A 21,229-nucleotide genomic window follows, 5' to 3' on the forward strand; every position below is an offset into this window, starting at 1 on the left:
GGCGGAGGGCGCCCCTGCCCCGCTCAAGAAGCCGAGCCTCTCTGCGCTTTCCCGCCGCCGCCGCCGCCTCCTCCCGCCCCAGGCCCCGCGCCGGGCCGGGTCCGGTGTGCTCCGAGGGTCGGGGGTGACGGGCGGGGCGGGGCGGGGTGGGGCGGGGCGCGGGGCTGTCTCTCTATACACACACACACTCACACTCACGCACACTCACACAATATGCGCCTCCACGGCTGGACTCGCCAAGGTGGAGCCCTCCCAGCCCCCCTCGTCTCCTTGCCTGGCCTCCTTCACATACCCGCTGCCCACCCCCGCGCCTCGCCGCCGCTGACTGCGCACGCGCTGGACGCTCGCCCTTTGACCCCAGCCAGGGGCCGCCCTCCCCCACAACCCCTTTCATCTGCGGCCCCCCTCGCCCTTTGGGTGGGCTGCCGCCTATTCCCCCGGGCCAGGGCTGGGGCACAGCCAGTGTATGGGGCGTCTCTCTCTGGGGATGTGTCCCATGGGTGGGGTGGGGTGGCGTGGTTTGGGGGGCGCTGAAGAAATCAGTCCCCTCCATCTCCTACCTCTGGAAAACGCCCAAGCCCGTGGAGAACTGCCGGCACCGCTTCGTGGGGGCCGGGACCCTCCTCCGTGTCCTCCTGTGGCCCAGTCCAAGGGGCCTGGGCCTGCCCGGGGCTGCATTGGACCCCGACCACCCTGGCGTGTGGACTCGCTAAAAATCGGCCATTAGATATTGGATTCCAGCTTCCTTGAGGTCATTTCACTAATGAGTGCACCGGAAAGAGTTTCCTAATCCATCTGTGAGGGTGGCAACTGAAAGAGAATTTGAAAGCTGACAGAATAGGCGAGGGAAGGCATAGGAGATTTCCACACCCAGCAAGGAAGACTTTCCCGAAATGGAAGAAAGAAACGAGCAAACAGAGACACCGGTAGCCCGCCCGGAAAAGAGTCTGCCCCTGAGAGAAAGCACCCTGACCAGGTTCACCCGTGGGTGTGTGGCGAGCTAGCGGCATTCAGAAGAGCGAGGCCCGCAGTCTGTGCGGAAGACACCTGCGCTCGGGTGTGTGTGGCGGCGCGATTCCCAAGCAGCTCTAGATGTTAAACCAAGGAGAAGCCAGGGAGTTCCCAACGCCCCAGGTGTCCTCAGCACACGACTGGCTGCTGTGGGAATGCGAAGCCCGGCTCCTTGTCTCAGAGCGGGGTTCCCAGGAGGATCAGGCTGAAGCTGGGACTTGGCCTCAAAGTGTCCCTTCGCATGGCCACCCCCTTCCCCTTCCTGCTCCTCCACTCCTGGTGCCCCTCCATCCAGGGGCCAGACCTTAAAGAGTCACCGCAAGAGAATCCTGGTCCCAAAGGAGCCTTCTGGGGGACCGGTGCTGAGAGAGGTTGTGGGCATGGCCCGCTGGGGCTCTGCCCGACCCAGGGCTGAGAGATGCCACCTCCCAGCTCTGGGTCCCTGCAGGAAGTGTTGGCAAGCACAGGGCCGGTCCTCCAAAGGCCCAGGTGCAGGGAGCCCAGGCCAAGCAGCCTGTGGAAGAAGCCACTTGCCGTGCCACCCCGGGAACAGGACTGCAGGCCCCGGCCCTTCCCACCTCCTCCTCCTCCTCCTCCTCCTCCCCCCCGCCCCGCCCCCACAGGGCACAGGGCTCAGAGACACCTCAGACTCTTGCTACCCAAAGTGCAAAGGGCATCAGTTGCTCCTCCAAACCCCCGCCCAGCAGACCGCGTCGTCCAGCCAGCCCCCGGGCCTCCCTGGGGTGCCCAGCACAAAAGTGCAGACACCCACCGGACCCTCAATCTCAGCTTTCGGATGCTTTTGCCACTCTAAGGACCCGCAGGCCCGCTGGGCCTTCGGGCAGGACAGAGAGCCCCGGAATCCGACGTGGAGAGCTGCGTGTACGTCCCCATCAGGAGGCGGTCCCCACCTCCGCGGCTCTCCCCTTGCGGGGAGCGGCAGCCGGCAGCCGCAGGGCCTCAGGGAAGACACCAGGCTGGGCCCCCGCGGCACAGCGGGGGCACGTCCCCCCGCACGCGACTTAGGGACGGCTGCTGGAGACTGCTGCGGCCACCCTGCTGCCGGGTTTCTGGAGGGCTTCCTGGAAGCAGCGTCCACACCAAGCCCTTGGAAGGCCCAGGCGACGGAGGAGCCGGTCAGGCAGGGGCCGAGGACGGTGAGAGGCCGGGCGGGAAGGAGCATGTCAGGCCGGGGCAGAGGACGGTGACACGCCGGGCGGGGAGGAGCCGGTCAGGCGGGGGCCCAGGACAGTGACGGGCCTGGCCGGGGAGGAGTGCGTCAGGCAGGGGCAGAGGTGACGGGCTGGGTAAGGGGTAGGGTGACAGTTAGGGCACAATTCACAATCCCAAAGATGTGGAAGCGACCCGAGTGCCCATCCATCCAGGAGTGCATTAATAAAATGTGGCGCGTGGACACCACGGAGTGCCATTCGGCTGTGAGGAGCAGCGGTGAGAGGGCACCTCTCGTGTTCTCCTGGCCAGAGCTGGAACCCGTTCCAGTAAGCCGAGTATCCCAAGAATGGACACACGAGCACCACGTGCTCGCGCTCACCAGCAAACTGGTACGAACGGATGGACACCTAAGTGGACAGAGAGGAATCACCTTCGTCGGGTGGGTGTCGGGCGGGTGGGGGGAGGGATGGGCATACACATCCGTTAGGGATGGGGTGGGTGCGCACCGACTGGGGGATGGGCGCGCTTGAAGCTCTGACCCGAGGGTGGAGGCTTGGAGAGGGCGACGTACCCGACCTTAACATTGGTGCCCCCACGATACGCTGGGACAACATGAGAGGTATCTGAATAAGAACACAGGGGGGAGGGGGGCACGGGCAACACATGTCACCTGAATACTTGTACTCCCATCATCTGCTTGAAAAGAGAGAGAAAAGAAAATGCAATAATAGAGGTAAGAGACACTTTTTAAAAATGATGAATCCGAAGAGAAAAGTAAAAGGAGGCCTGTGGAGCAGGTCTGGGTGTGACTCCGGATCCCCCAACATCAGGTGCCACCACCAAAGATTCCTACGTGTAGCCCATAGAACCCCAAAAGCAACGGGACGAGTTCTGGTCACATACTCCCTCAAAATGACATCCTGGCCTTCTTCTGGAACTCCCTCCCCTCTCAGACTCTCAAGGTTTCCTCCAGCGTGTCGGTTCCCACAGAGCAGACCTTGGGTCTGAGACCTGACAGTCCAGATGCCACGCGTGCTGCCGCGTGGCGGCGGTGTCGCGGCTTGGGACAAGAGGAGGCCCCACGGTGCGGGCTGGGGCGCCAGGCACCGCGGCGGGCGCTGAGGGTGGGGGTCACCGCCACCCCGGGCCGCCGCCGCGCTCCCAGAAAGGGAACAGAACAAGAGGCAAAAAAAAAAAAAAAAAAAAAAAAAAAAAAACCAGAAGAAGCCTAAGGCACCCGGTATTCCCAGGCGGTCTCCCATCCAAGTACTAAGGAGGCCCGACCCTGCTTAGCTTCCCAGACCAGACGAGCTCGGGGGCGTTCGGGGTGGTGTGGCCCTAGACGGCGGAGGGCGCCCCTGCCCCGCTCAAGAAGCCGAGCCTCTCTGCGCTTTCCCGCCGCCGCCCCCGCCGCAGCCTCCGCCGCCGCCGCCGCCTCCTCCCGCCCCAGGCCCCGCGCCGGGCCGGGTCCGGTGTGCTCCGAGGGTCGGGGGTGACGGGCGGGGCGGGGCGGGGTGGGGCGGGGCGCGGGGCTGTCTCTCTATACACACACACACTCACACTCACGCACACTCACACAATATGCGCCTCCACGGCTGGACTCGCCAAGGTGGAGCCCTCCCAGCCCCCCTCGTCTCCTTGCCTGGCCTCCTTCACGTACCCGCTGCCCACCCCAGGCGCCTGGCCGCAGCTGACTGCGCACGAGCGGGACGCTCGCCCTTTGACCCCAGCCAGGGGCCGCCCTCCCCCACAACCCCTTTCAGCTGCGGCCCCCCTCGCCCTGTGGGTGGGCTGCCGCCTATTCCCCCGGGCCAGGGCTGGGGCACAGCCAGTGTATGGGGCGTCTCTCTCTGGGGATGTGTCCCATGGGTGGGGTGGGGTGGCGTGGTTTGGGGGGCGCTGAAGAAATCAGTCCCCTCCATCTCCTACCTCTGGAAAACGCCCAAGCCCGTGGAGAACTGCCGGCACCGCTTCGTGGGGGCCGGGACCCTCCTCCGTGTCCTCCTGTGGCCCAGTCCAAGGGGCCTGGGCCTGGCCGGGGCTGCATTGGACCCCGACCACCCTGGCGTGTGGACTCGCTAAAAATCGGCCATTAGATATTGGATTCCAGCTTCCTTGAGGTCATTTCACTAATGAGTGCACCGGAAAGAGTTTCCTAATCCATCTGTGAGGGTGGCAACTGAAAGAGAATTTGAAAGCTGACAGAATAGGCGAGGGAAGGCATAGGAGATTTCCACACCCAGCAAGGAAGACTTTCCCGAAATGGAAGAAAGAAACGAGCAAACAGAGACACCGGTAGCCCGCCCGGAAAAGAGTCTGCCCCTGAGAGAAAGCACCCTGACCAGGTTCACCCGTGGGTGGGTGGCGAGCTAGCGGCATTCAGAAGAGCGAGGCCCGCAGTCTGTGCGGAAGACACCTGCGCTCGGGTGTGTGTGGCGGCGTGATTCACAAGCAGTTCTAGATGTTAAACCCAGGAGAAGCCAGGGAGTTCCCAACGCCCCAGGTGTCCTCAGCACACGACTGGCTGCTGTGGGAATGCGAAGCCCGGCTCCTTGTCTCAGAGCGGGGTTCCCAGGAGGATCAGGCTGAAGCTGGGACTTGGCCTCAAAGTGTCCCCTCGCATGGCCACCCCCTTCCCCTTCCTGCTCCTCTACTCCTGGTGCCCCTCCATCCAGGGGCCAGACCTTAAAGAGTCACCGCAAGAGAATCCTGGTCCCAAAGGAGCCTTCTGGGGGACCGGTGCTGAGAGAGGTTGTGGGCATGGCCCGCTGGGGCTCTGCCCGACCCAGGGCTGAGAGATGCAACCTCCCAGCTCTGGGTCCCTGCAGGAAGTGTTGGCAAGCACAGGGCCGGTCCTCCAAAGGCCCAGGTGCAGGGAGCCCAGGCCAAGCAGCCTGTGGAAGAAGCCACTTGCCCTGCCACCCCGGGAACAGGACTGCGGGCCCCGGCCCTTCCCACCTCCTCCTCCTCCTCCTCCTCCGCCCTGCACCCCCCCCCGACATGGCACAGGGCTCAGAGACACCTCAGACTCTTGCTACCCAAAGTGCAAAGGGCATCAGTTGCTCCTCCAAACCCCCCGCCCAGCAGACCGCGTCGTCCAGCCAGCCCCCGGGCCTCCCTGGGGTGCCCAGCACAAAAGTGCAGACACCCACCGGACCCTCAATCTCAGCTTTCGGATGCTTTTGCCACTCTAAGGACCCGCAGGCCCGCTGGGCCTTCGGGCAGGACAGAGAGCCCCGGAATCCGACGTGGAGAGCTGCGTGTACGTCCCCATCAGGAGGCGGTCCCCACCTCCGCGGCTCTCCCCTTGCGGGGAGCGGCAGCCGGCAGCCGCAGGGCCTCAGGGAAGACACCAGGCTGGGCCCCCGCGGCACAGCGGGGGCACGTCCCCCCGCACGCGACTTAGGGACGGCTGCTGGAGACTGCTGCGGCCACCCTGCTGCCGGGTTTCTGGAGGGCTTCCTGGAAGCAGCGTCCACACCAAGCCCTTGGAAGGCCCAGGCGACGGAGGAGCCGGTCAGGCAGGGGCCGAGGACGGTGAGAGGCCGGGCGGGAAGGAGCATGTCAGGCCGGGGCAGAGGACGGTGACACGCCGGGCGGGGAGGAGCCGGTCAGGCGGGGGCCCAGGACAGTGACGGGCCTGGCCGGGGAGGAGTGCGTCAGGCAGGGGCAGAGGTGACGGGCTGGGTAAGGGGTAGGGTGACAGTTAGGGCACAATTCACAATCCCAAAGATGTGGAAGCGACCCGAGTGCCCATCCATCCAGGAGTGCATTAATAAAATGTGGCGCGTGGACACCACGGAGTGCCATTCGGCTGTGAGGAGCAGCGGTGAGAGGGCGCCTCTCGTGTTCTCCTGGCCAGAGCTGGAACCCGTTCCAGTAAGCCGAGTATCCCAAGAATGGACACACGAGCACCACGTGCTCGCGCTCACCAGCAAACTGGTACGAACGGATGGACACCTAAGTGGACAGAGAGGAATCACCTTCGTCGGGTGGGTGTCGGGCGGGTGGGGGGAGGGATGGGCATACACATCCGTTAGGGATGGGGTGGGTGCGCACCGACTGGGGGATGGGCGCGCTTGAAGCTCTGACCCGAGGGTGGAGGCTTGGAGAGGGCGACGTACCCGACCTTAACATTGGTGCCCCCACGATACGCTGGGACAACATGAGAGGTATCTGAATAAGAACACAGGGGGGAGGGGGGCACGGGCAACACATGTCACCTGAATACTTGTACTCCCATCATCTGCTTGAAAAGAGAGAGAAAAGAAAATGCAATAATAGAGGTAAGAGACACTTTTTAAAAATGATGAATCCGAAGAGAAAAGTAAAAGGAGGCCTGTGGAGCAGGTCTGGGTGTGACTCCGGATCCCCCAACATCAGGTGCCACCACCAAAGATTCCTACGTGTAGCCCATAGAACCCCAAAAGCAACGGGACGAGTTCTGGTCACATACTCCCTCAAAATGACATCCTGGCCTTCTTCTGGAACTCCCTCCCCTCTCAGATTCTCAAGGTTTCCTCCAACGTGTCGGTTCCCACAGAGCAGACCTTGGGTCTGAGACCTGACAGTCCAGATGCCACGCGTGCTGCCGCGTGGCGGCGGTGTCGCGGCTTGGGACAAGAGGAGGCCCCACGGTGCGGGCTGGGGCGCCAGGCACCGCGGCGGGCGCTGAGGGTGGGGGTCACCCCCACCCCGGGCCGCCGCCGCGCTCCCAGAAAGGGAACAGAACAGGAGGCAAAAAAAAAAAAAAAAAAAAAAACCAGAAGAAGCCTAAGGCACCCGGTATTCCCAGGCGGTCTCCCATCCAAGTACTAAGGAGGCCCGACCCTGCTTAGCTTCCCAGACCAGACGAGCTCTGGGGCGTTCGGGGTGGTGTGGCCCTAGACGGCGGAGGGCGCCCCTGCCCCGCTCAAGAAGCCGAGCCTCTCTGCGCTTTCCCGCCGCCGCCGCCGCCGCCGCCGCCGCCGCCGCCGCCTCCTCCCGCCCCAGGCCCCGCGCCGGGCCGGGTCCGGTGTGCTCCGAGGGTCGGGGGTGACGGGCGGGGCGGGGCGGGGTGGGGCGGGGCGGGGGGGTGTCTCTCTATACACACACACACACTCACACTCACGCACACTCACACAAGATGCGCCTCCACGGCTAGACTCGCCAAGGTGGAGCCCTCCCAGGCCCCCTCGTCTCCTCGCCTGGCCTCCTTCACGTACCCGCTGCCCACCCCCGGCGCGTCGCCGCCGCCGCTGACTGCGCACGCGCACGCGCGGGGCGCTCGCCCTTTGACCCCAGCCAGGGGCCGCCCTCCCCCACAACCCCTTTCAGCTGCGCCCCCCCCCTGGCCCTGTGGGTGGGCTGCCGCCTATTCCCCCGGGCCAGGGCTGGGGCACAGCCAGTGTATGGGGCGTCTCTCTCTGGGGATGTGTCCCATGGGTGGGGTGGGGTGGCGTGGTTTGGGGGGCGCTGAAGAAATCAGTCCCCTCCATCTCCTACCTCTGGAAAACGCCCAAGCCCGTGGAGAACTGCCGGCACCGCTTCGTGGGGGCCGGGACCCTCCTCCGTGTCCTCCTGTGGCCCAGTCCAAGGGGCCTGGGCCTGGCCGGGGCTGCATTGGACCCCGACCACCCTGGCGTGTGGACTCGCTAAAAATCGGCCATTAGATATTGGATTCCAGCTTCCTTGAGGTCATTTCACTAATGAGTGCACCGGAAAGAGTTTCCTAATCCATCTGTGAGGGTGGCAACTGAAAGAGAATTTGAAAGCTGACAGAATAGGCGAGGGAAGGCATAGGAGATTTCCACACCCAGCAAGGAAGACTTTCCCGAAATGGAAGAAAGAAACGAGCAAACAGAGACACCGGTAGCCCGCCCGGAAAAGAGTCTGCCCCTGAGAGAAAGCACCCTGACCAGGTTCACCCGTGGGTGGGTGGCGAGCTAGCGGCATTCAGAAGAGCGAGGCCCGCAGTCTGTGCGGAAGACACCTGCGCTCGGGTGTGTGTGGTGGCACGATTCCCAAGCAGCTCTAGATGTTAAACCAAGGAGAAGCCAGGGAGTTCCCAACGCCCCAGGTGTCCTCAGCCCACGACTGGCTGCTGTGGGAATGCGAAGCCCGGCTCCTTGTCTCAGAGCGGGGTTCCCAGGAGGATCAGGCTGAAGCTGGGACTTGGCCTCAAAGTGTCCCCTCGCATGGCCACCCCCTTCCCCTTCCTGCTCCTCTACTCCTGGTGCCCCTCCATCCAGGGGCCAGACCTTAAAGAGTCACCGCAAGAGAATCCTGGTCCCAAAGGAGCCTTCTGGGGGACCGGTGCTGAGAGAGGTTGTGGGCATGGCCCGCTGGGGCTCTGCCCGACCCAGGGCTGAGAGATGCCACCTCCCAGCTCTGGGTCCCTGCAGGAAGTGTTGGCAAGCACAGGGCCGGTCCTCCAAAGGCCCAGGTGCAGGGAGCCCAGGCCAAGCAGCCTGTGGAAGAAGCCACTTGCCGTGCCACCCCGGGAACAGGACTGCAGGCCCCGGCCCTTCCCACCTCCTCCTCCTCCTCCTCCTCCTCCCCCCCGCCCCGCCCCCACAGGGCACAGGGCTCAGAGACACCTCAGACTCTTGCTACCCAAAGTGCAAAGGGCATCAGTTGCTCCTCCAACCCCCCCCCCACCGCCCAGCAGACCACGTTGTCCAGCCAGCCCCCGGGCCTCCCTGGGGTGCCCAGCACAAAAGTGCAGACACCCACCGGACCCTGAGTCTCAGTTTTCGGAGGTTTTTGCCACTCTAAGGACCCGCAGGCCAGCTGGGCCTTCGGGCAGGACAGAGAGCCCCGGAATCCGACGTGGAGAGCTGCGTGTACGTCCCCATCAGGAGGCGGTCCCCACCTCCGCGGCTCTCCCCTTGCGGGTAGCGGCAGCCCAGCCGGCAGCCGCAGGGCGGGCGCTGAGGGTGGGGGTCACCCCCACCCCGGGCCGCCGCCGCGCTCCCAGAAAGGGAACAGAACAAGAGGCAAAAAAAAAAAAAAAAAAAAAAAAAAAACCAGAAGAAGCCTAAGGCACCCGGTATTCCCAGGCGGTCTCCCATCCAAGTACTAAGGAGGCGCGACCCTGCTTAGCTTCCCAGACCAGACGAGCTCTGGGGCGTTCGGGGTGGTGTGGCCCTAGACGGCGGAGGGCGCCCCTGCCCCGCTCAAGAAGCCGAGCCTCTCTGCGCTTTCCCGCCGCCGCCGCCGCCGCCGCCGCCGCCGCCGCCGTCGCCGCCGCCGCCGCCGCCGCTGCCGCCTCCTCCCGCCCCAGGCCCCGCGCCGGGCCGGGTCCGGTGTGCTCCGAGGGTCGGGGGTGACGGGCGGGGCGGGTCGGGTGGGGCGGGGCGGGGGGGTGTCTCTCTATACACACACACACACTCACACTCACGCACACTCACACAAGATGCGCCTCCACGGCTGGACTCGCCAAGGTGGAGCCCTCCCAGGCCCCCTCGTCTCCTCGCCTGGCCTCCTTCACGTACCCGCTGCCCACCCCCGGCGCGTCGCCGCCGCCGCTGACTGCGCACGCGCACGCGCGGGGCGCTCGCCCTTTGACCCCAGCCAGGGGCCGCCCTCCCCCACAACCCCTTTCAGCTGCGCCCCCCCCCTCGCCCTGTGGGTGGGCTGCCGCCTATTCCCCCGGGCCAGGGCTGGGGCACAGCCAGTGTATGGGGCGTCTCTCTCTGGGGATGTGTCCCATGGGTGGTGTGGGGTGGCGTGGTTTGGGGGGCGCTGAAGAAATCAGTCCCCTCCATCTCCTACCTCTGGAAAACGCCCAAGCCCGTGGAGAACTGCCGGCACCGCTTCGTGGGGGCCGGGACCCTCCTCCGTGTCCTCCTGTGGCCCAGTCCAAGGGGCCTGGGCCTGGCCGGGGCTGCATTGGACCCCGACCACCCTGGCGTGTGGACTCGCTAAAAATCGGCCATTAGATATTGGATTCCAGCTTCCTTGAGGTCATTTCACTAATGAGTGCACCGGAAAGAGTTTCCTAATCCATCTGTGAGGGTGGCAACTGAAAGAGAATTTGAAAGCTGACAGAATAGGCGAGGGAAGGCATAGGAGATTTCCACACCCAGCAAGGAAGACTTTCCCGAAATGGAAGAAAGAAACGAGCAAACAGAGACACCGGTAGCCCGCCCGGAAAAGAGTCTGCCCCTGAGAGAAAGCACCCTGACCAGGTTCACCCGTGGGTGGGTGGCGAGCTAGCGGCATTCAGAAGAGCGAGGCCCGCAGTCTGTGCGGAAGACACCTGCGCTCGGGTGTGTGTGGCGGCGTGATTCACAAGCAGTTCTAGATGTTAAACCCAGGAGAAGCCAGGGAGTTCCCAACGCCCCAGGTGTCCTCAGCACACGACTGGCTGCTGTGGGAATGCGAAGCCCGGCTCCTTGTCTCAGAGCGGGGTTCCCAGGAGGATCAGGCTGAAGCTGGGACTTGGCCTCAAAGTGTCCCCTCGCATGGCCACCCCCTTCCCCTTCCTGCTCCTCTACTCCTGGTGCCCCTCCATCCAGGGGCCAGACCTTAAAGAGTCACCGCAAGAGAATCCTGGTCCCAAAGGAGCCTTCTGGGGGACCGGTGCTGAGAGAGGTTGTGGGCATGGCCCGCTGGGGCTCTGCCCGACCCAGGGCTGAGAGATGCAACCTCCCAGCTCTGGGTCCCTGCAGGAAGTGTTGGCAAGCACAGGGCCGGTCCTCCAAAGGCCCAGGTGCAGGGAGCCCAGGCCAAGCAGCCTGTGGAAGAAGCCACTTGCCCTGCCACCCCGGGAACAGGACTGCGGGCCCCGGCCCTTCCCACCTCCTCCTCCTCCTCCTCCTCCGCCCTGCACCCCCCCCCGACATGGCACAGGGCTCAGAGACACCTCAGACTCTTGCTACCCAAAGTGCAAAGGGCATCAGTTGCTCCTCCAAACCCCCCGCCCAGCAGACCGCGTCGTCCAGCCAGCCCCCGGGCCTCCCTGGGGTGCCCAGCACAAAAGTGCAGACACCCACCGGACCCTCAATCTCAGCTTTCGGATGCTTTTGCCACTCTAAGGACCCGCAGGCCCGCTGGGCCTTCGGGCAGGACAGAGAGCCCCGGAATCCGACGTGGAGAGCTGCGTGTACGTCCCCATCAGGAGGCGGTCCCCACCTCCGCGGCTCTCCCCTTGCGGGGAGCGGCAGCCGGCAGCCGCAGGGCCTCAGGGAAGACACCAGGCTGGGCCCCCGCGGCACAGCGGGGGCACGTCCCCCCGCACGCGACTTAGGGACGGCTGCTGGAGACTGCTGCGGCCACCCTGCTGCCGGGTTTCTGGAGGGCTTCCTGGAAGCAGCGTCCACACCAAGCCCTTGGAAGGCCCAGGCGACGGAGGAGCCGGTCAGGCAGGGGCCGAGGACGGTGAGAGGCCGGGCGGGAAGGAGCATGTCAGGCCGGGGCAGAGGACGGTGACACGCCGGGCGGGGAGGAGCCGGTCAGGCGGGGGCCCAGGACAGTGACGGGCCTGGCCGGGGAGGAGTGCGTCAGGCAGGGGCAGAGGTGACGGGCTGGGTAAGGGGTAGGGTGACAGTTAGGGCACAATTCACAATCCCAAAGATGTGGAAGCGACCCGAGTGCCCATCCATCCAGGAGTGCATTAATAAAATGTGGCGCGTGGACACCACGGAGTGCCATTCGGCTGTGAGGAGCAGCGGTGAGAGGGCACCTCTCGTGTTCTCCTGGCCAGAGCTGGAACCCGTTCCAGTAAGCCGAGTATCCCAAGAATGGACACACGAGCACCACGTGCTCGCGCTCACCAGCAAACTGGTACGAACGGATGGACACCTAAGTGGACAGAGAGGAATCACCTTCGTCGGGTGGGTGTCGGGCGGGTGGGGGGAGGGATGGGCATACACATCCGTTAGGGATGGGGTGGGTGCGCACCGACTGGGGGATGGGCGCGCTTGAAGCTCTGACCCGAGGGTGGAGGCTTGGAGAGGGCGACGTACCCGACCTTAACATTGGTGCCCCCACGATACGCTGGGACAACATGAGAGGTATCTGAATAAGAACACAGGGGGGAGGGGGGCACGGGCAACACATGTCACCTGAATACTTGTACTCCCATCATCTGCTTGAAAAGAGAGAGAAAAGAAAATGCAATAATAGAGGTAAGAGACACTTTTTAAAAATGATGAATCCGAAGAGAAAAGTAAAAGGAGGCCTGTGGAGCAGGTCTGGGTGTGACTCCGGATCCCCCAACATCAGGTGCCACCACCAAAGATTCCTACGTGTAGCCCATAGAACCCCAAAAGCAACGGGACGAGTTCTGGTCACATACTCCCTCAAAATGACATCCTGGCCTTCTTCTGGAACTCCCTCCCCTCTCAGATTCTCAAGGTTTCCTCCAACGTGTCGGTTCCCACAGAGCAGACCTTGGGTCTGAGACCTGACAGTCCAGATGCCACGCGTGCTGCCGCGTGGCGGCGGTGTCGCGGCTTGGGACAAGAGGAGGCCCCACGGTGCGGGCTGGGGCGCCAGGCACCGCGGCGGGCGCTGAGGGTGGGGGTCACCCCCACCCCGGGCCGCCGCCGCGCTCCCAGAAAGGGAACAGAACAGGAGGCAAAAAAAAAAAAAAAAAAAAAAACCAGAAGAAGCCTAAGGCACCCGGTATTCCCAGGCGGTCTCCCATCCAAGTACTAAGGAGGCCCGACCCTGCTTAGCTTCCCAGACCAGACGAGCTCGGGGGCGTTCGGGGTGGTGTGGCCCTAGACGGCGGAGGGCGCCCCTGCCCCGCTCAAGAAGCCGAGCCTCTCTGCGCTTTCCCGCCGCCGCCGCCGCCGCCGCCGCCGCCGCCGCCGCCGCCGCCTCCTCCCGCCCCAGGCCCCGCGCCGGGCCGGGTCCGGTGTGCTCCGAGGGTCGGGGGTGACGGGCGGGGCGGGGCGGGGTGGGGCGGGGCGGGGGGGTGTCTCTCTATACACACACACACACTCACACTCACGCACACTCACACAAGATGCGCCTCCACGGCTAGACTCGCCAAGGTGGAGCCCTCCCAGGCCCCCTCGTCTCCTCGCCTGGCCTCCTTCACGTACCCGCTGCCCACCCCCGGCGCGTCGCCGCCGCCGCTGACTGCGCACGCGCACGCGCGGGGCGCTCGCCCTTTGACCCCAGCCAGGGGCCGCCCTCCCCCACAACCCCTTTCAGCTGCGCCCCCCCCCTGGCCCTGTGGGTGGGCTGCCGCCTATTCCCCCGGGCCAGGGCTGGGGCACAGCCAGTGTATGGGGCGTCTCTCTCTGGGGATGTGTCCCATGGGTGGGGTGGGGTGGCGTGGTTTGGGGGGCGCTGAAGAAATCAGTCCCCTCCATCTCCTACCTCTGGAAAACGCCCAAGCCCGTGGAGAACTGCCGGCACCGCTTCGTGGGGGCCGGGACCCTCCTCCGTGTCCTCCTGTGGCCCAGTCCAAGGGGCCTGGGCCTGGCCGGGGCTGCATTGGACCCCGACCACCCTGGCGTGTGGACTCGCTAAAAATCGGCCATTAGATATTGGATTCCAGCTTCCTTGAGGTCATTTCACTAATGAGTGCACCGGAAAGAGTTTCCTAATCCATCTGTGAGGGTGGCAACTGAAAGAGAATTTGAAAGCTGACAGAATAGGCGAGGGAAGGCATAGGAGATTTCCACACCCAGCAAGGAAGACTTTCCCGAAATGGAAGAAAGAAACGAGCAAACAGAGACACCGGTAGCCCGCCCGGAAAAGAGTCTGCCCCTGAGAGAAAGCACCCTGACCAGGTTCACCCGTGGGTGGGTGGCGAGCTAGCGGCATTCAGAAGAGCGAGGCCCGCAGTCTGTGCGGAAGACACCTGCGCTCGGGTGTGTGTGGCGGCGTGATTCACAAGCAGTTCTAGATGTTAAACCCAGGAGAAGCCAGGGAGTTCCCAACGCCCCAGGTGTCCTCAGCACACGACTGGCTGCTGTGGGAATGCGAAGCCCGGCTCCTTGTCTCAGAGCGGGGTTCCCAGGAGGATCAGGCTGAAGCTGGGACTTGGCCTCAAAGTGTCCCCTCGCATGGCCACCCCCTTCCCCTTCCTGCTCCTCTACTCCTGGTGCCCCTCCATCCAGGGGCCAGACCTTAAAGAGTCACCGCAAGAGAATCCTGGTCCCAAAGGAGCCTTCTGGGGGACCGGTGCTGAGAGAGGTTGTGGGCATGGCCCGCTGGGGCTCTGCCCGACCCAGGGCTGAGAGATGCAACCTCCCAGCTCTGGGTCCCTGCAGGAAGTGTTGGCAAGCACAGGGCCGGTCCTCCAAAGGCCCAGGTGCAGGGAGCCCAGGCCAAGCAGCCTGTGGAAGAAGCCACTTGCCCTGCCACCCCGGGAACAGGACTGCGGGCCCCGGCCCTTCCCACCTCCTCCTCCTCCTCCTCCTCCGCCCTGCACCCCCCCCCCGACATGGCACAGGGCTCAGAGACACCTCAGACTCTTGCTACCCAAAGTGCAAAGGGCATCAGTTGCTCCTCCAAACCCCCCGCCCAGCAGACCGCGTCGTCCAGCCAGCCCCCGGGCCTCCCTGGGGTGCCCAGCACAAAAGTGCAGACACCCACCGGACCCTCAATCTCAGCTTTCGGATGCTTTTGCCACTCTAAGGACCCGCAGGCCCGCTGGGCCTTCGGGCAGGACAGAGAGCCCCGGAATCCGACGTGGAGAGCTGCGTGTACGTCCCCATCAGGAGGCGGTCCCCACCTCCGCGGCTCTCCCCTTGCGGGGAGCGGCAGCCGGCAGCCGCAGGGCCTCAGGGAAGACACCAGGCTGGGCCCCCGCGGCACAGCGGGGGCACGTCCCCCCGCACGCGACTTAGGGACGGCTGCTGGAGACTGCTGCGGCCACCCTGCTGCCGGGTTTCTGGAGGGCTTCCTGGAAGCAGCGTCCACACCAAGCCCTTGGAAGGCCCAGGCGACGGAGGAGCCGGTCAGGCAGGGGCCGAGGACGGTGAGAGGCCGGGCGGGAAGGAGCATGTCAGGCCGGGGCAGAGGACGGTGACACGCCGGGCGGGGAGGAGCCGGTCAGGCGGGGGCCCAGGACAGTGACGGGCCTGGCCGGGGAGGAGTGCGTCAGGCAGGGGCAGAGGTGACGGGCTGGGTAAGGGGTAGGGTGACAGTTAGGGCACAATTCACAATCCCAAAGATGTGGAAGCGACCCGAGTGCCCATCCATCCAGGAGTGCATTAATAAAATGTGGCGCGTGGACACCACGGAGTGCCATTCGGCTGTGAGGAGCAGCGGTGAGAGGGCGCCTCTCGTGTTCTCCTGGCCAGAGCTGGAACCCGTTCCAGTAAGCCGAGTATCCCAAGAATGGACACACGAGCACCACGTGCTCGCGCTCACCAGCAAACTGGTACGAACGGATGGACACCTAAGTGGACAGAGAGGAATCACCTTCGTCGGGTGGGTGTCGGGCGGGTGGGGGGAGGGATGGGCATACACATCCGTTAGGGATGGGGTGGGTGCGCACCGACTGGGGGATGGGCGCGCTTGAAGCTCTGACCCGAGGGTGGAGGCTTGGAGAGGGCGACGTACCCGACCTTAACATTGGTGCCCCCACGATACGCTGGGACAACATGAGAGGTATCTGAATAAGAACACAGGGGGGAGGGGGGCACGGGCAACACATGTCACCTGAATACTTGTACTCCCATCATCTGCTTGAAAAGAGAGAGAAAAGAAAATGCAATAATAGAGGTAAGAGACACTTTTTAAAAATGATGAATCCGAAGAGAAAAGTAAAAGGAGGCCTGTGGAGCAGGTCTGGGTGTGACTCCGGATCCCCCAACATCAGGTGCCACCACCAAAGATTCCTACGTGTAGCCCATAGAACCCCAAAAGCAACGGGACGAGTTCTGGTCACATACTCCCTCAAAATGACATCCTGGCCTTCTTCTGGAACTCCCTCCCCTCTCAGATTCTCAAGGTTTCCTCCAACGTGTCGGTTCCCACAGAGCAGACCTTGGGTCTGAGACCTGACAGTCCAGATGCCACGCGTGCTGCCGCGTGGCGGCGGTGTCGCGGCTTGGGACAAGAGGAGGCCCCACGGTGCGGGCTGGGGCGCCAGGCACCGCGGCGGGCGCTGAGGGTGGGGGTCACCCCCACCCCGGGCCGCCGCCGCGCTCCCAGAAAGGGAACAGAACAGGAGGCAAAAAAAAAAAAAAAAAAAAAAAAACCAGAAGAAGCCTAAGGCACCCGGTATTCCCAGGCGGTCTCCCATCCAAGTACTAAGGAGGCCCGACCCTGCTTAGCTTCCCAGACCAGACGAGCTCGGGGGCGTTCGGGGTGGTGTGGCCCTAGACGGTGGAGGGCGCCCCTGCCCCGCTCAAGAAGCCGAGCCTCTCTGCGCTTTCCCGCCGCCGCCGCCGCCGCCGCCGCCGCCGCCGCCGCCGCCGCCGCCGCCGCCGCGGCCGCCGCCGCCGCCGCCGCCGCCGCCGCCGCCTCCTCCCGCCCCAGGCCCCGCGCCGGGCCGGGTCCGGTGTGCTCCGAGGGTCGGGGGTGACGGGCGGGGCGGGGCGGGGCGGGGCGGGGCGGGGGGGCTGTCTCTCTATACACACACACACACTCACACTCACGCACACTCACACAAGATGCGCCTCCACGGCTGGACTCGCCAAGGTGGAGCCCTCCCAGCCCCCCTCGTCTCCTCGCCTGGCCTCCTTCACGTACCCGCTGCCCACCCCCGGCGCCTCGCCGCCGCTGACTGCGCACGCGCACGCCCTTTGACCCCAGCCAGGGGCCGCCCTCCGCCACAACCCCTTTCAGCTGCGGCCCCCCTCGCCCTGTGGGTGGGCTGCCGCCTATTCCCCCGGGCCAGGGCTGGGGCACAGCCAGTGTATGGGGCGTCTCTCTCTGGGGATGTGTCCCATGGGTGGGGTGGGGTGGCGTGGTTTGGGGGGCGCTGAAGAAATCAGTCCCCTCCATCTCCTACCTCTGGAAAACTCCTAAGCCCGTGGAGAACTGCCGGCACCGCTTCGTGGGGGCCGGGACCCTCCTCCGTGTCCTCCTGTGGCCCAGTCCAAGGGGCCTGGGCCTGGCCGGGGCTGCATTGGACCCCGACCCCGTGTGGACTCGCTAAAAATCGGCCATTAGATATTGGATTCCAGCTTCCTTGAGGTCATTTCACTAATGAGTGCACCGGAAAGAGTTTCCTAATCCATCTGTGAGGGTGGCAACTGAAAGAGAATTTGAAAGCTGACAGAATAGGCGAGGGAAGGCATAGGAGATTTCCACACCCAGCAAGGAAGACTTTCCCGAAATGGAAGAAAGAAACGAGCAAACAGAGACACCGGTAGCCCGCCCGGAAAAGAGTCTGCCCCTGAGAGAAAGCACCCTGACCAGGTTCACCCGTGGGTGGGTGGCGAGCTAGCGGCATTCAGAAGAGCGAGGCCCGCAGTCTGTGCGGAAGACACCTGCGCTCGGGTGTGTGTGGCGGCGCGATTCCCAAGCAGCTCTAGATGTTAAACCAAGGAGAAGCCAGGGAGTTCCCAACGCCCCAGGTGTCCTCAGCCCACGACTGGCTGCTGTGGGAATGCGAAGCCCGGCTCCTTGTCTCAGAGCGGGGTTCCCAGGAGGATCAGGCTGAAGCTGGGACTTGGCCTCAAAGTGTCCCCTCGCATGGCCACCCCCTTCCCCTTCCTGCTCCTCCACTCCTGGTGCCCCTCCATCCAGGGGCCAGACCTTAAAGAGTCACCGCAAGAGAATCCTGGTCCCAAAGGAGCCTTCTGGGGGACCGGTGCTGAGAGAGGTTGTGGGCATGGCCCGCTGGGGCTCTGCCCGACCCAGGGCTGAGAGATGCCACCTCCCAGCTCTGGGTCCCTGCAGGAAGTGTTGGCAAGCACAGGGCCGGTCCTCCAAAGGCCCAGGTGCAGGGAGCCCAGGCCAAGCAGCCTGTGGAAGAAGCCACTTGCCGTGCCACCCCGGGAACAGGACTGCAGGCCCCGGCCCTTCCCACCTCCTCCTCCTCCTCCTCCTCCCCCCCGCCCCGCCCCCACAGGGCACAGGGCTCAGAGACACCTCAGACTCTTGCTACCCAAAGTGCAAAGGGCATCAGTTGCTCCTCCAAACCCCCCGCCCAGCAGACCGCGTCGTCCAGCCAGCCCCCGGGCCTCCCTGGGGTGCCCAGCACAAAAGTGCAGACACCCACCGGACCCTCAATCTCAGCTTTCGGATGCTTTTGCCACTCTAAGGACCCGCAGGCCCTCTGGGCCTTCGGGCAGGACAGAGAGCCCCGGAATCCGACGTGGAGAGCTGCGTGTACGTCCCCATCAGGAGGCGGTCCCCACCTCCGCGGCTCTCCCCTTGCGGGGAGCGGCAGCCGGCAGCCGCAGGGCCTCAGGGAAGACACCAGGCTGGGCCCCCGCGGCACAGCGGGGGCACGTCCCCCCGCACGCGACTTAGGGACGGCTGCTGGAGACTGCTGCGGCCACCCTGCTGCCGGGATTCTGGAGGGCTTCCTGGAAGCAGCGTCCACACCAAGCCCTTGGAAGGCCCAGGCGACGGAGGAGCCGGTCAGGCAGGGGCCGAGGACGGTGAGAGGCCGGGCGGGAAGGAGCATGTCAGGCCGGGGCAGAGGACGGTGACACGCCGGGCGGGGAGGAGCCGGTCAGGCGGGGGCCCAGGACAGTGACGGGCCTGGCCGGGGAGGAGTGCGTCAGGCAGGGGCAGAGGTGACGGGCTGGGTAAGGGGTAGGGTGACAGTTAGGGCACAATTCACAATCCCAAAGATGTGGAAGCGACCCGAGTGCCCCTCCATCCAGGAGTGCATTAATAAAATGTGGCGCGTGGACACCACGGAGTGCCATTCGGCTGTGAGGAGCAGCGGTGAGAGGGCACCTCTCGTGTTCTCCTGGCCAGAGCTGGAACCCGTTCCAGTAAGCCGAGTATCCCAAGAATGGACACACGAGCACCACGTGCTCGCGCTCACCAGCAAACTGGTACGAACGGATGGACACCTAAGTGGACAGAGAGGAATCACCTTCGTCGGGTGGGTGTCGGGCGGGTGGGGGGAGGGATGGGCATACACATCCGTTAGGGATGGGGTGGGTGCGCACCGACTGGGGGATGGGCGCGCTTGAAGCTCTGACCCGAGGGTGGAGGCTTGGAGAGGGCGACGTACCCGACCTTAACATTGGTGCCCCCACGATACGCTGGGACAACATGAGAGGTATCTGAATAAGAACACAGGGGGGAGGGGGGCACGGGCAACACATGTCACCTGAATACTTGTACTCCCATCATCTGCTTGAAAAGAGAGAGAAAAGAAAATGCAATAATAGAGGTAAGAGACACTTTTTAAAAATGATGAATCCGAAGAGAAAAGTAAAAGGAGGCCTGTGGAGCAGGTCTGGGTGTGACTCCGGATCCCCCAACATCAGGTGCCACCACCAAAGATTCCTACGTGTAGCCCATAGAACCCCAAAAGCAACGGGACGAGTTCTGGTCACATACTCCCTCAAAATGACATCCTGGCCTTCTTCTGGAACTCCCTCCCCTCTCAGACTCTCAAGGTTTCCTCCAGCGTGTCGGTTCCCACAGAGCAGACCTTGGGTCTGAGACCTGACAGTCCAGATGCCACGCGTGCTGCCGCGTGGCGGCGGTGTCGCGGCTTGGGACAAGAGGAGGCCCCACGGTGCGGGCTGGGGCGCCAGGCACCGCGGCGGGCGCTGAGGGTGGGGGTCACCCCCACCCCGGGCCGCCGCCTCGCTCCCAGAAAGGGAACAGAACAGGAGGCAAAAAAAAAAAAAAAAAAAAAAAAAAACCAGAAGAAGCCTAAGGCACCCGGTATTCCCAGGCGGTCTCCCATCCAAGTACTAAGGAGGCCCGACCCTGCTTAGCTTCCCAGACCAGACGAGCTCGGGGGCGTTCGGGGTGGTGTGGCCCTAGACGGTGGAGGGCGCCCCTGCCCCGCTCAAGAAGCCGAGCCTCTCTGCGCTTTCCCCCCGCCGCCGCCGCCGCCGCCGCCGCCGCCGCCGCCGCCGCCGCCGCCGCCGCCGCCGCCGCCGCCTCCTCCCGCCCCAGGCCCCGCGCCGGGCCGGGTCCGGTGTGCTCCGAGGGTCGGGGGTGACGGGCGGGGCGGGGCGGGGCGGGGCGGGGCGGGGGGGCTGTCTCTCTATACACACACACACACTCACACTCACGCACACTCACACAAGATGCGCCTCCACGGCTGGAATCGCCAAGGTGGAGCCCTCCCAGCCCCCCTCGTCTCCTCGCCTGGCCTCCTTCACGTACCCGCTGCCCACCCCCGGCGCCTCGCCGCCGCAGACTGCGCACGCGCACGCCCTTTGACCCCAGCCAGGGGCCGCCCTCCCCCACAACCCCTTTCAGCTGCGGCCCCCCTCGCCCTGTGGGTGGGCTGCCGCCTATTCCCCCGGGCCAGGGCTGGGGCACAGCCAGTGTATGGGGCGTCTCTCTCTGGGGATGTGTCCCATGGGTGGGGTGGGGTGGCGTGGTTTGGGGGGCGCTGAAGAAATCAGTCCCCTCCATCTCCTACCTCTGGAAAACTCCTAAGCCCGTGGAGAACTGCCGGCACCGCTTCGTGGGGGCCGGGACCCTCCTCCGTGTCCTCCTGTGGCCCAGTCCAAGGGGCCTGGGCCTGGCCGGGGCTGCATTGGACCCCGACCCCGTGTGGACTCGCTAAAAATCGGCCATTAGATATTGGATTCCAGCTTCCTTGAGGTCATTTCACTAATGAGTGCACCGGAAAGAGTTTCCTAATCCATCTGTGAGGGTGGCAACTGAAAGAGAATTTTAAAGCTGACAGAATAGGCGAGGGAAGGCATAGGAGATTTCCACACCCAGCAAGGAAGACTTTCCCGAAATGGAAGAAAGAAACGAGCAAACAGAGACACCGGTAGCCCGCCCGGAAAAGAGTCTGCCCCTGAGAGAAAGCACCCTGACCAGGTTCACCCGTGGGTGGGTGGCGAGCTAGCGGCATTCAGAAGAGCGAGGCCCGCAGTCTGTGCGGAAGACACCTGCGCTCGGGTGTGTGTGGCGGCGCGATTCCCAAGCAGCTCTAGATGTTAAACCAAGGAGAAGCCAGGGAGTTCCCAACGCCCCAGGTGTC

The 21,229-nt window shown here is 64.4% G+C and overlaps 5 pseudogenes; all 5 read right to left on the reverse strand.

Annotated features, from left to right (window-relative positions):
• Positions 1 to 3,409: 3,409 nt before the first annotated feature.
• On the reverse strand, positions 3,410 to 3,528 carry LOC142866862 (uncharacterized; annotated as a pseudogene).
• A 3,426-nt stretch (positions 3,529 to 6,954) lies between these two features.
• LOC142866912 (uncharacterized) lies at positions 6,955 to 7,073 on the reverse strand (annotated as a pseudogene).
• A 5,707-nt stretch (positions 7,074 to 12,780) lies between these two features.
• LOC142866863 (uncharacterized) lies at positions 12,781 to 12,899 on the reverse strand (annotated as a pseudogene).
• A 3,445-nt stretch (positions 12,900 to 16,344) lies between these two features.
• On the reverse strand, positions 16,345 to 16,463 carry LOC142866864 (uncharacterized; annotated as a pseudogene).
• A 3,466-nt stretch (positions 16,464 to 19,929) lies between these two features.
• LOC142866865 (uncharacterized) lies at positions 19,930 to 20,048 on the reverse strand (annotated as a pseudogene).
• Between the last annotated feature and the right edge of the window lie 1,181 nt (positions 20,049 to 21,229).

This window comes from Microcebus murinus, unplaced genomic scaffold, assembly GCF_040939455.1.
Source record: "Microcebus murinus isolate Inina unplaced genomic scaffold, M.murinus_Inina_mat1.0 scaf007_hap2_Mmur4.0, whole genome shotgun sequence".
Classification (NCBI taxonomy): Eukaryota; Metazoa; Chordata; class Mammalia; order Primates; family Cheirogaleidae; genus Microcebus; species Microcebus murinus.